Source organism: Prorops nasuta, unplaced genomic scaffold, assembly GCF_024137725.1.
Source record: "Prorops nasuta isolate Cenicafe-Biocafe unplaced genomic scaffold, Cenicafe_Pnas_1.2 PNAS00008, whole genome shotgun sequence".
NCBI lineage: Eukaryota > Metazoa > Arthropoda > Insecta > Hymenoptera > Bethylidae > Prorops > Prorops nasuta.
In genome coordinates this window covers 2,800,921-2,815,094 of record NW_027116805.1, presented here as the reverse complement: position 1 = coordinate 2,815,094, position 14,174 = coordinate 2,800,921, and the positions used below count along the sequence as shown (strand labels likewise).

The 14,174-nt window shown below is 35.5% G+C and overlaps 1 protein-coding gene across 2 annotated transcripts in view; it reads left to right on the top strand.

The window, feature by feature from the left end:
• The window catches only part of LOC136775675 (leucine-rich repeat-containing protein 24-like), a 178,154-nt gene that overhangs the window by 55,753 nt on the left and 108,227 nt on the right, over window positions 1-14,174 (top strand). For both annotated transcript variants that reach the window (XM_066730653.1, XM_066730652.1), the window contains one exon: window positions 8,751-8,809. The gene's annotated coding sequence lies outside the window, so the exon portion shown is untranslated. The remainder of the gene's footprint in view (window positions 1-8,750; window positions 8,810-14,174) is intronic.

Below are 14,174 nucleotides of genomic sequence, written 5' to 3'. Positions count from 1 at the left end.
CATTTTGACCTTATTGAAGTAATAGAAATAGTTAAGTTTGTAAAAATCTAATTGATTAAAATGAGACATATGAGCGAAAACTATTAGGAGTACCATTTCAGTAAAAATTTCTTCTAGGGGATTGCGAAATATAATAGTTTTTTGATCGAAAGTCTAATTACATTTTAAATTTCATGAAAAACTATTTATTATTTAAAGACTTTGGCTATACAAGTAAACGCTATTCATATTATCTCTAATAATACAGAGTATACTCATTCAATATATTAACAATATCAACAACGATTGGAACTCGAGTTTCTGAGTTATTTTCTGCATGCCCTGCTGGGAATTTATTCGCTCAAACTATATCAATACAGTATAGTCTAGTATTTAACAAATACATATTTTGCGGAGGTAACAATTAATCAACATATCTGATTAAATAGTAAAATAATGTATGCATACAGCTTATAGAGAAATTAGGTACAAAGTAATCGTAAATTGCTAAAAGTTTAGTTGAATTTGTTGTCTATGAGTGCGGTTATATTGGAAAAATGAGATTTCTTGTTTATTGGAAATGTTAGTAGTATAAACCAGCAGAGAAAGGAAGACATGGTGTCAACGAATGAGAAATTTATTCCTGGCAGTAATGCGAGCGATTTCTGTTGGTCGTAGCGCGCGCTTTCGGAGTTTTCTTACCAAGATTTACGAGGGAGCTATTATTTGCGCGAAGGATCTTTTGTTCATGGATACTGCAGGATACGCTTAAAGGACAAAGCTGGCCGCTTGTATCGACGTCATCCTCAACATCGATGTCAACGTCAACCCCATTTTATCCTTGTCCTTGCATCCTTCCTTATCTTTATTCTCATTTTCGTTCTTATAATTCATCTTTATCCATTTTCTCATTATTTGCCCTAATTTTGTCTTTATTATTATGTTAACCCTCATACTTGATATGCTGTTATATTTTGATATGGCTAATTTTACAACGATCCTCGTGTTATAATGTCGTCATCATTGCGCATCCTTCTTATCCTCACCCTTGTTCTAATCCTTGTCTTATTTTTATCTATATCCTTCCTTTTACCTTTATTCTTGTTCAATTTCTCATTCATTTTACATTTATTCTTTATATTTTTAGAATTGCAGATATAGTTCAGATTTTGTCTCCTTTTTACTCTCGCGCTCATGTTCGTTCTTGCTCTCGTTCTAATTCTTAACTTCGTAATAAATATATTTTTATCTTATCCTTGTCCCCATCAGTATCTTTAATCTTTTTTATCCCCCCTCTTCCTTCTCGCCATGATTCTCATCTTAAACATTTTATCTTACGTTCTTCCTTGTAATTATCCTTTTAATTTTATTCCCGATTTTTTCCTTCTTTTTATCTCCTCTCTTATTCTTGCTCTCGTTCTCATCTTTATCTTTGTTTTTATCTCCATCCTTGTCCCTGTCGTCATCCTATTCCTTATCCTCGCCCACATCGATGACGCCGTTGTCGTCGATTTCGAAGCTCCCAGCCAGCGCTCTCCACGTCTAGCACATTGACTTTTTTACTGCGATATTTTATACCGCAGAGCATAGCATGCCGTAAAACAATTCGGAAGATCCTGCGAGATCGAAAAATCCCGATGCCATCTAAATCCGTGAACGGTCGATGACCCGAGATATTAAAGATTGCTACCGTTTATCAATGTAGCTTTAATATGCTATAAAAACAAAGGCATCAGGATTCAGCTTAATAACAATAATTTGAGTTTGTTCATAACTTTAAAATAAATTAAAATTTACAACTATCGGATACTATATACCAGATAAACATGTCGACATACTACCGTCTTTTTAGATAGATATGCAGAAAAAATGCGCAGGTACAGGTTTCTAAAAAAGTACTAAAACTTTTATCCTCCAGCGAAATCACGTTTTATGTAAACGAATTTAAAGTAATCTTTTATTAAAATGTTTATAGACAGCATTTCCCGTTCTTAATGATAAACCGGCCTTGCTGAAATGGTGGTCTTTAAAAGTGGATTTCTGCTGAAGCTTTCCAGCATTATTTCGTACGTGCTGCCTTAAGGTTCGACTTCCGGTCGGACCCCTCGACTTTTCTCTCAAAGCTCGTCTGCGAGATAGTATCTTGTCGTTTCTGCTCCCCCGACTGAGCTCTCTATTCCCAGTTTTCCCTCAGTGCTGAATTGCGAATGCCGGCAGACCTCTCACGGAATGCACGTAGGCGCGCATATAAAAGTTACGCCGGCATCCTGCGAAATCGATTGCGTTGGCCGGGCAAGTATGGAAAAAGCTGTGCTAAACCCGCTTGCATCTGCCACGGCGCATAAATGATGTCCAACCGACTCCTTTCCATTCAGCTCACTGATGTTCTGCCAAAGAAAACGTTGGATTTCAATCATAAATCCTGTTTCAGATATTTAAAACTGATTACCATGCCTCCTTTCCACTCCCTTACTTTTATATGGAATCTAACGTATTTTTTTATTTGAAATCACGTCCATTTTCTATTTTTACGTCATTTCATACCCTTCCCATTCCTATAAAAGAATTTGCCAATTGTAGAGTGAAGTGCCTGGCATGTTGTATAGCTATACTACTTGAAATGCATTTTTTCACATACAATAGGCTTTTTAACAATAAAGGCATTGTTCAGTGATTCTCTTTAATTTATGAACGAGTAACATAGTGTATCATTCAGTATAATCATGAATGAAACGCAGCTGTCAGGGGTAGGTATAGCTTATAATTGTACTTAACAAATGAGCAAGTTTCCTACATTCAATAGGTATTTGTTTGTGACAAAAAAGGTGTTATATGAAACTAAACAAACCTGAAACTATTAAAACGTATAGAAGTAGGGATTGTTATATCTAGTCTATATGTATTTATAATATTAGTGCAACTATTTCAAATCCGCACCATACATAGTACATATTGAAGTCCTATAAATCACATAAATAAACCAGCTTGACCTGATAAGACTTCCAACTTTATCAAAGCAGTGCGATATTATTATTACTAAGTAGTTTTTATACTTATATATTGTTGGTTATAGAGTCTATGGATTCTTGTACACTTACAATTCTTGTCTTATTCTACACATCTTCACAAGACTGTCTTACATTTACAAAATCATTATTAATATATAATGTGACTATAACATATTTATTACAGTTAAATAACAAATTCCCGCTTCTATCAGCTACTCGACAAATCGAGCATTGGCAGTTAGTGTGATACAGTATAAACTATAGTGTAGCAAAACAATATTTATGTGACAAAATACTTGTTGGGTTTAAAAAGCGGGATGATTACAAGCAATTTACGACAAACATAAAAATGATTCTTTAAGAAAAATAAAACTTTAATTTTTGTCATTAATAGTAAAAGAATTTATTTCAAAAGTTTTTAGTGGGGTTTAACGTTGGAAGTAGATGGGAAAAACTGGGCGCATCTGCTTCGATGAATAAAATTCAGTCTGTCGAGCACCTTCGGTCTCTACTGAACGCCTTTTCCTACGTGGAAGGCGCCAGATTTCAATCATAAATCCCTTTCGAGCTGCTTAATATCAACGAGCGTTACGCGTTCGTAGATTCTAGTGAATTTTCAATCTCGCAACTCGGCAAAATATTTTTATGTGTAACTGGCCCGTTTTATTTAATTCATCGAAGGTTACGACGTTATCAATTTGCTTTTAAAGATCTAATTATTTCAAACGATACTTATCAAATTTACACCTGCATTATTCGAGAAAAAAGGCTCAATTTTAAACAATCATTTGATGGACGTTGCGAGATGCTAAGCTCGAACTACACGAGCTAGATGATTCTAATTAAAGTTTCGACGTCATTGTTAAAGATTCAAGGGAACACTATGAATAAGGTATTGTGTTAAAATATTTCATTACACAGCCCGGAAGTATGAAATAAATTTTTCACGCATCATGAATACTTTAGATCCACTCGAGTTCGCGTTGAGCATTAATATCCTCGCTGAAATTACATCAACCGTACTTAGAGCGCGTGAGAAAAGCGCATCCCCATCGCAGCCGCGAAGCCGCATCCAAAACAATATTCGACCATGCGGAAGTTTCAACAAAGTAGAAACGTCATTTAAGCTTCAAAGGATTCGAGCCCTCTTTCACATCCTTAAACCTTCTTTCATTGAAACTTTTTGTCATCGTTGCGTGCGAGACCGAATATCCGATCCTGTAAAACGTTGCTGCAAAACGAAACAAAAAGTCGTTTAAAATGTCATGAATTTTCATGACTCCGATACATCTCATAGGCCTCCGAGCGTCAACCCTCTCATCTCAATACCAAAGGATTCGGATTCCTTTATCGTACTATTTAGTTCTTTTGATTCCTTCGTTAATTAATGGTTTGACGCTTCGGAAAATTATAAAGGATTTCCCACTAGCTACACCTCAAAGCGAATTCCGTTAGGTAAATGCGATAACTGCATATTTTATCTTACAGTCGGACTACTTTAATTAGGCCAATTTGCATGGCCGTGTTTTGTAACTTGTGAACTTTGGCGCCTTGTGTATTCTGTCGTCACAAAAGGGACGATTTCAGAAGTTGATATTTCAATAAAATTCTTCTATATAGGATCGTGCCTGAGTGTCGGTATATTCTGCGAAGTATCGTGCCAAGTAGTCGAAGCAAATCATAAACGAAACTGCTTCCTGAATCGTGGCATCTCTGAAAATTAAATTTGGTCGAATAAACAGACAGCAGTGGAAAATATCATTGAATGTGTATACAAATTTTGCAAAATATAATTTATATTTGTTAAATTGCATAATCTAATATCATTTATTATACTGTTGTAATAATATAAATTATTAACGCTAATGGAGGTTTAATGTGGCTGTATAAATAACTACTATAAATTTTTAAATATAATCGTACTTGTTTAGTTACGAACGATGGTAATGGTAATGGTAATGTTAACGTACATTTTGATTCTCGAGTATTCCAGGAGAATCAGAAATTAACAGGCAGACGGTTGAAGGCTGGAACAGGCGTTCATTTTACAAAATGAGGAGACAACAAGGAAAGAGAGATGAGGTGGAAGGGAAAGGGTAACCTAATTACACATACATTCTCTCATATTTGCCACAGAAAATGAGGGGGGGGGGGCAAGAGAGAGAGAGAGAGAGAGAGAGAGAGAGAAGGAGGCTCGCACAGTGCTGTCGGTTTGCAAGATTTATTACATCTCGCACAGTCACGTGTTGTTGGAGATGCGCCGTGGATAGTAATGGTTGGTGGAAATTCTGTTAGGGTATTACGTTGACGGAATGAGCGCGATAACGCTGAGCCACGAGGGTGAAGCCGCGAAGGGTAGGCCAACGCGGTCAGATTGCGGTGCTCGTCCAACTCGTAATAGGACTTGAACTCGCCTTATGCCGCTATTTATAGTCACTACTCCAAATCGGAGACACCCCTCTATCCCATTAATGCCTCATCCTTCACCCCCAAACTATCTCTCAAGTGACCAACCTACCCTATAACGCGATATATCCTCTCTCTAAACACTTAATCCCCTAATTAGTACTGCAAATTAACGTCTCACCCTTCAAGCTCTGATTTTATATCAATTTTCTCCTCTCATTTTACCACTTTCCTCTTAATCGTTTGACTTTCCACCACTGACTTCTAATTCCATCACTGAATCTTTATCCTTCGCAGTCAGATTTTTTTTTCTATTATTAATAGCTCTTCTCGATGACCTGATTAACTGTTCTTAGTCTATATGACTCTTAATTAATAGTCTGTAGCAGTTTATTTTATAGACCATCCAATTTATATGCTAATTAACACCACAAATTAACTTTGCATTAGTACAGTGCTTACTTTATAATGTATTTTATCAATTCTGTTAATTGAACATGTTCTTCTCGCGTTATTTAACGGATTTACTATTTTTCCCCACGTCCATTATGAGTATTAAAATTTTGTAAACGAAATCGTTGTGTTAATAGTTTCAATTTTTGGGTCTCAACATTGTAAAATCATTCAAAAGTCCCATTTACGTTATTCCGAAACGTACAACGGCTCAAACAACCACCCTTCGCATTATTCCAGAGTATCCCTTTGAACTTGTTGTTTGTATCAATATTTATTGCTTGTCCAAGTCGTAATGGTCGCTCCCATATCAATATTTATTGCTCGTCCACGTGAACACGCCTTACACCTCTATTTATTGTCCACACTTCGAATCGGTTATTCATATCACCTCCTCTTCAATATTATTAACGACTTTTACTTCATTCTCAAAGTCTATAAAAAATATATCCTTCGTTGAAAAAGTACTTTCTAGTGCACTAGTGTTGCAAAATATTAATCAAACACAGTTAAACAATTTTCGAATAAAGAATTATGCTCCAAAGAAGAATTAGTTGACTTTCGTCATTCCTATTGAAATAAATCAATGTGGCAAGAATAGTTCTTGCACTTTTCGCATAAAACTTTAATGCGTGCATTGAAACAAGTCGGGTAAAAATCTCGATGAATATATATATTATAGCTCCTTCGCAAGGGGCAAAGTTACCGGAAACCAAACAAGTTTATTTGACGGTACGAAGCACGAACTGGGTCACTGTGCATGGAATTCATAAAATGGACAGAATTATTCTATTCTCTATCAGAATCGGAACAATTAACTTACGTTGAGAAAACATCGTTATACATGATTGTACAGGTGAGTGTTCAACACTAGTATTCGTATCGCATTACGAACATCAATTATTGACGGTTTTCGATGACCGACTATAGAAACTAATAAAAGGGCAACCTGCAATCAATTATCCTGCACAGCATTCGTTTTTCTCCTATTTTCCTATAAATCTTTCGTAACCCTTCAAAAACAAAACACTGACACGGCAGGGAATGATGGAACAATACGTCGGAGCTGAGTTCTCCCAACCTTCGTGTTTTCGATATGTTAAACATGGGGACATATGGCGATATTAACCAAATCCAGAAAGTCACTTCTTCATGCACATATTTACAGCGCTATAGCTCTGGTTTCCTGGAAAGCTTTCGATCTGCAGAAAGCTTATTAAGTGGTGTTGACTTTTCTACTTCAAGTTTTACAATTCATTTGGCCAAAAACATTATTGCATTATGTTAAATTAAAAGTTTCATGTGCTGTTAGATTTGGCCAAGCATGAGCGCCACATAACTTCATGTATCAAGTAATATATGTACTTTGCTATGTACCTATATCATTTTGCATAAGAATCACAAGGAAGATACTTTGACTTAACCTCTAGCACTCTGGAAGATTGTTTACGCTTCGATAAATGTCTCCCAGGCAAACTCAACAGAGCGTTAAGGGTTAATATTCAGTCGGAATCTCTTATGAAATTGGTGTTAATTGTTCTTATTTCAATCAAAGATATTTTCTTTGCAGAATATGAATCAGAATTGATGAACCTGCCAGATTACAATTATTTTTATGTTATTACAGTAATACTGGCAGATTCTTCATTAATTAAATTAAAATTTATTGAACAATCGCGTAAAATAATTCATTTCACTATTTCAATTTAAAGTATCTACAACTCAAAGCCACTACAGCGAATAAAGCAAAGCCCGAATAAATCGTTCTACCACTTCATAAGAAAAGAGAGTAAGTAAGTTAAAAGGCGGATGATAGTGGCTTTAAAAACAAGCTTTTTGCTCTTAACGATGGCTCATATGAAAGAAACCAAATAATCTTAGTGGTATGGATCTGGATACACACTACGTTAAATCAAATGATGTCATATATTCGGTTTTGCTAGGCCGGATAAAATAAAGTTTAAAATAAATGGTGCTACCATTTAATTATAAAGAAGAGTATACTAAAACGCAGACGATTGTACAATGCAAAAAAACCTTTCTACCCCTGATGATGGCCGATATGAAAGAAACGAGATAATGTTAAAGGTTTGGATTAGAATTTATAATTCGCAATGTCAAATGGTAGCAGCGTCATTATGCTAAATTCGTATTACCATTCGCCATTCAATTACGACACATATGCGACCTAAAAACCTACGCGATCAAAATGCACGTGCATTTAACTAAATCATTCCATACTACAATTAATACCCCGGCAATGAATATTTCATGGCTGGAATTACAGGGCAAGCCTAGAATTGCATAACACACCGCATTGTGGTAATTAGTTCGCACGAGTTGTACACATTTTAATTAGAAATTTATCTGCTGCTTGATTTGATCATAATGCTCTTCCCTTATTATATATATTGTTTCCTGATTAATCATTAAGCAATCAACATTATCCAGATGGTGTTGAAATGACAGCTTTCTATCCTACCCTCTACTTTGTTGCTCATTAACATAAAAAGAAGAGGCATCGTTCGATTTTAACCTGTGCACAGAATATTCCAGCCTGTACCGTCATTACCGAGAAATAAGTGTGTAGCTTGCACCAATTATAGCTCCACGATCTTGCAAGGAAATAATTACTTAATTAAACGTCTTTTAACTCGATTGGTCTCATTACTATCCATTATTTTTTACTTTTATTTTATTCTTTAAGAAAATTTAATTTTTCATTAGTTTTACGTTAAACCTATCTTCGAGCCACCCCTGATTATAGATTTTTTTATTCTTTGTTTTCTTCAGAATGTTTCCCCTTCTTCTATTCACCAATTTCATTCTTAGTTGTTTTATATGACGGAATATAAATAGAGAATATTTAGAATGACTAATATTTTATCTTTCCTTTCGTTTCAGTTCCAATCATTCGAAAATAACCTCAAGAGTTTAAAACCCACATAGATCACGTCAAATTGGTAAGTTACATTTTATACAATATAAATGATTTCTTTTGCTTCAATAAAAGTCAATCCAAAGATCAGCATGTTGTCTTACCTTTCTTCAGTTTTATCAAATATTAAAATTCTCGTACATTTTCTTCAGTTCTATTGTCAAAAGTAAATATAAAAAATTTCTTATTCCTTAACAAAACTCTCAACGAATTCTGTTAATTAAAGTATAAGAGATGCATAGTCTCAAGAGTTCAATCCAGATGGAAGGATTATTGTTTAATTAAACGTAACTAGAAGGTTACAAATTTATCCTTAATTGGCTTGTTTGTTGCATTGAATTTAAATATTCACTGTTATTCCTGACTAGAATTAGGAACGGCAAAGAAGAGGGGGCGGTAGAGAGGTTTTAAGGGATGGTAAATTTTATAGCTCAGCCGTAAGAAGTGAGCGCATAAAACGAGAGAATTTTGCATGGACGAGGAGGGTGGGTATTTTGTTTTTGCTCGAGCAATTCTTTTCACAGAGTTGAAGCGTGAACAAACGGCGCGACGACTTTGGCGGAGGATGGGGGATATCCGGTTAAAGTGATTAGCTGCGAATTTTATTTCGTCCAGTAGAACTATGACGTCTATTGACCTCGGACAGAAAATGGCAGGGGGACTGAACAAATACAACAGAATAATTTGCTCGTTCGATTCGTCGTACTTTATTCGAATAGCCCGTCTATAATATAACGCTTGTCTGCTTTTGTAGACCCTATTCCTTCAGACTCTTTTCCTCTTTTGCTCTATTGTGTGTCTCTCTCTCTCTCTCTCTCTCTTCTCTCTGCCTCTCTCTTTTTCTCTCATTCTTTTCTCTCTATATAAAATAAAAATTACTCTCTCTCACACACGCAGGCATATACTTTTTCTCACTTTACCACTCTTTGCCCCTCCCTCTTCTCCCACCTCTCCATACTCGCAAGCAGTTACGGTGTTATGCACATAACGATGTCGCTTCGTTTTTTACGCGGTTTCAATTGTTCCGTTTCGCGCTAACGCAAACAATTCTACTTTTAAAAATGCTTTTACGAACTAAATGAATAATAATAACATTTTTTAAATATTAGTTAAAATTAAATTTTTTTAATAAATACTTCGACTAGGAGTCATTATAAGTAATAATGTAAAGGAATTTTCTAATAGTTTCTAACAAATCATAAGTGAAATACCAAATAATTACAGCAACACGGGAAAATTAAGTCAACTGGAAGCAATATATGAAACTAAAGCAACCTACTGCATCCTCTCTTTCAAATAGATATTAAAAAGTCGGAATGTAATTTTGCTGAATTTATCTTTGTATTAAAAAGTGATGAAATATTTTACAAATATTTATTAAAAAATAGTAAGAGAAACTTATAGAAATGGAAGAAAAGTTTTACGATGAAAACTTTAATATTTAAAAGTTAATAAACAAGAGGGGGATAAGTAATTTTTATATTTATTTCTATTGATATACGAGCTCTTCATTTATGATTAAAAGTATACCTATCTAAAAGAGAGCGATAATAAATTGCACATTCAAAAGTAAAATAAGTCAATAATAATATTACAATAACAGTATAATAATACAAGTGATATTATTAAAGTGAGAATGTAGCTACTTTAAAGTTTAGAAATTGAAAATATTTGATAATCAGAATTTAGTGGCGAGACAATATTTGTTAGAAAAAGTTAAGCTTTCTAATTGCTGCCTCTCGATTTTCGGTAATTTTATGCCAATCGATAGTAAACGATCCATTAGAAGTTCCGGAGCTATGTTTCACAAGCGTATTAGTTCAGGCCGTTGAGGGAGACTCGTATACTTGGGTTAAAACAGTTAGCGGCAAATTTCGAGCTTCCTTCGCGCGCATAACACTTTAATTTATTGCTTCTGTGGTAGTTGCTAGACGCGCGTAATCATGCACGAAGAATGTTATTTCGTCATTTTAGGAAAGCTAACGCTTGCGATCTTGTAATAAGGAACTTTCATTAGACGCTCATTAATTATTACAAGAATTAAGGATATTCCGGTTAATCGTCAATTAAACACGCTTATAAACGCAGGATAAATGAAAAACACAAGATGAGATCTCTCAAATTCCACGATAATATTACAATTACTGTTTTCCTTTCATTTTATACCTATTACACTTTAGTTGTAGCATACACTGCATGTGATACGTATAATAATAAATAATATTCATATTTTTATTCAACCACACAATAGCCGTAATGATCAAATTTTAACATTATTCAAACAAATGAGTACATTTGATGCCTATAATTATTTTTACTGTAATTTACAATTACAATGATCCAATATAATGCACTAATTTACAAGCCATTACATGATTCGAGAATTTGGCATATTTCCAATATCTCATTATTAATACTGGTAAATATATTTCTATCTCTGTTAATCGAACAATTTTTCACAAACTCTGCTAACTCGTAAATTCGAAACGCTGTTTGCTTCTCCCTGGAGCAACGACTCGTTGACGAAAGAGGATGAAGGAAAACGAAGGTGTACTGAGGAGCAAAAGTGGGGGAAAAAGGTGGAAAGGTGTGTAAGTAAAGATCGAACAACCTTGAGAGAATGAAATAAAATCAGCCAAAAATTAGAGACAAGTTTTAAAAATGTGAAAAAATAAGAATAAAATGTGAAAGATATAGATATGAGGATAAGAAGAGATATGTATATAAACAGAAGCTTTTCTTTGATTATGTTTTTAAAGATAGAGAAGGGATAAGAAAGAAATTGTAGTGGTAAGAGCCAATGTTGGTGGGCTCGTTGGCACTGAAGCCAATTGGGCTTGGCGGGTGCATAGGTGTTTCTGCGGGGCTTCTCCAAATCCCAAGTCTCGCTGGGTCGGTTACGCTCCGTTAAGCGTGCACGGTATCGCAGTTCGTAATTCGAAGGCGGTTCGTGGGAGCAGAAAGGGCTACCGAGATAGCAGCGAACCCATTTCATCAAGAAAGAAATAAGAGAGTTGCCAGATAGATAAACCCGTTGCAACAGCGAGGACCAATGGAACAACTCAGTCAGGTGAATTCGTCGTACGTACCTCTGCTAAGAAGTCAATGCTTACTATATCAATGACCTATATTCAATTTCATATATCTAAGAGAAACTGAGATACTGGAGTAACCCAACAAGAAATGTATATCTGGAGACGAAAAGAGATTATTTTATTCAATTAATTAATCATTATTTGAATTATATAATTAAAAAAAATAAATTGTGGTATCTATTTTTTATAATGAAACAAAGAAGAGAGTCGATGGATACAATAATCGGTATCAATTAAGAGAATCAGTGGAACAATTCAGCCAGATGAATTTGTAGTACCTATTTTTGCAAGGAAGATAGTGTTTGTATACTCAATTTTATAATATATTAGTGAAAAAATGGAAAGAAGAGTATTATGCTGATTTTCACTTTATAATAAGAGAAAACGGCGATTTTATGAATACATATATTAATCATTCTTCATAAAAAATAGCCGCCTACCGACTTTACCAAGAAATAAAGAAGAAAGTCATCAGATACATAAAGTGTCTCAAAAGCTACGACAAGTGGAACAGCTTAGCCAGGTGAAATGGTCGTACGTAGGTACTTTTGGACCTACATTCGATTTTACAAGAGAAATTGAGATAGTGGAACAAGAAAATAAGACATGTGTATCTTGAGAAGAAGGAACCTGTTATCTATTTTTACACCAATCTTCCGTCAAAAGAGAAAAAATCATTCAATAAATTTACAATTTAATTGATTTTCAGAAAAAGAGGGGATCTTTTCATTCCAAGTCCTTTGGAGGAAAGAAAAATTCCCTTTATAAGCTATAGCTTTCAGTTTAGAAAGAGGAAATTTCGTTTCATAAATTACAGTGTCGTTGATTTATTTAGAGGGAAAGTATACAAGTAGATTATTTTTTCTAAAATTCGTTTACCGTTTTGATAACGTATCAACAGCTACAATGTAATTTCAGGACAAAGGAAAAACGAGACGTTTCGCTTAAATTCGGGAAAAAATAGAAACGCGAAGACTGAGGATCTATTTATAGCTGATACATGGTTGAAAAATAAGGAGAAAAAGCCTGACCAATTGAATTCAGATAGTAAATAAAAGCGACGGACCAATTGTATCCAATTTGGAAAAGAAAAAGATATCGAGTTACAGCTAATTCGGCAGGAATACAAGAAGCAGCAACAGAATATAGCATCAACACTATCACCACCACTGTCAACGATCGTAGATGTTACCTATTTATAAGGGAACAAAGAGGAGAAGCCTGGTCAGCTGGACTGGGTTAGTACAAAGAGAGCCTTGGCTATCTGTGAGAAGTAAAATGGGAGAATGTTAAGGGATGATGAGGGGGAGTTGTGAAGAGTGGATGAGGATATAGTGGAAGTTTCGTGAAGGTTTTTGGCAAAAAGGAGGAGGGAGAAAGGGGTAAAGCTGTATCCACTTGACGTGATTGGCTTAAAAGAAGGTGGAAGGTCCTTTAGGTATCTAGACTGTCGGTTCTCACGCAGGAAAACAAAAGCACAGTGTCCGGCTGTCCCAAGGCGATAGCGGATATTTCCGGGAGAGCGGACGCTCAGCGTCCCTTAACAAGTTTGTCAAGTAATTACGTGGTTGCTGGGAATGAGGTGCGGTATAGCTCGGTATACGGCAAGCGCGTCGTCTTTCGCGTGATAACGACGCCTCTCTTCTCGCTCTGCTGTCCCACTTCAACTTGCTTTTGAGTCCTACCCACGCCACGCTCACCGATCCATCTAAACCCCCTACCAACCCCTTTTCACCTGTACAACTCCTGCTCTACCGGTCTCGGCCAGTCAGAAACTTTATCGACAGCGCACGAAGTGCCACAGCACTCCGAGTACCTAATTGCGTTATTCTACGACTGATATAAAGCCTTCGAGCTCTTACTGCATCCCCCCTTACTTTCCCCGATTTTCTCCTATCCGTTATTTATTTGCCCTGACCTTTCCCTCTCTCTACCTAACATTTGGACGAGCCCTCTGTGTCCATCCCTTATATCAGCTTATCTCTTATTCTAATTGTTACTCTATATACCAATTAACTTCTGGTAATTAATAATTCGTCATTGTGATTAGGGTACCGTCCATTAAAGATTCAAGCGTCCCACTTATTAGACCAGCCATTTTCATGTCAAACTGAGGTCTCTCATGGAATATGAAACACCAGGCGGCGAGATCTTAATTAAATTATCCTTTTGTCTGATACAAATTTATCAGACCTGATTCCTCGTTCGTGTTAGAAATTTATTTGGCAACTTTAACGAAATGCTATCTTTGTCGTCGACGTTGTCGATGACGCATGAATCCTTTTAAGTATTTCA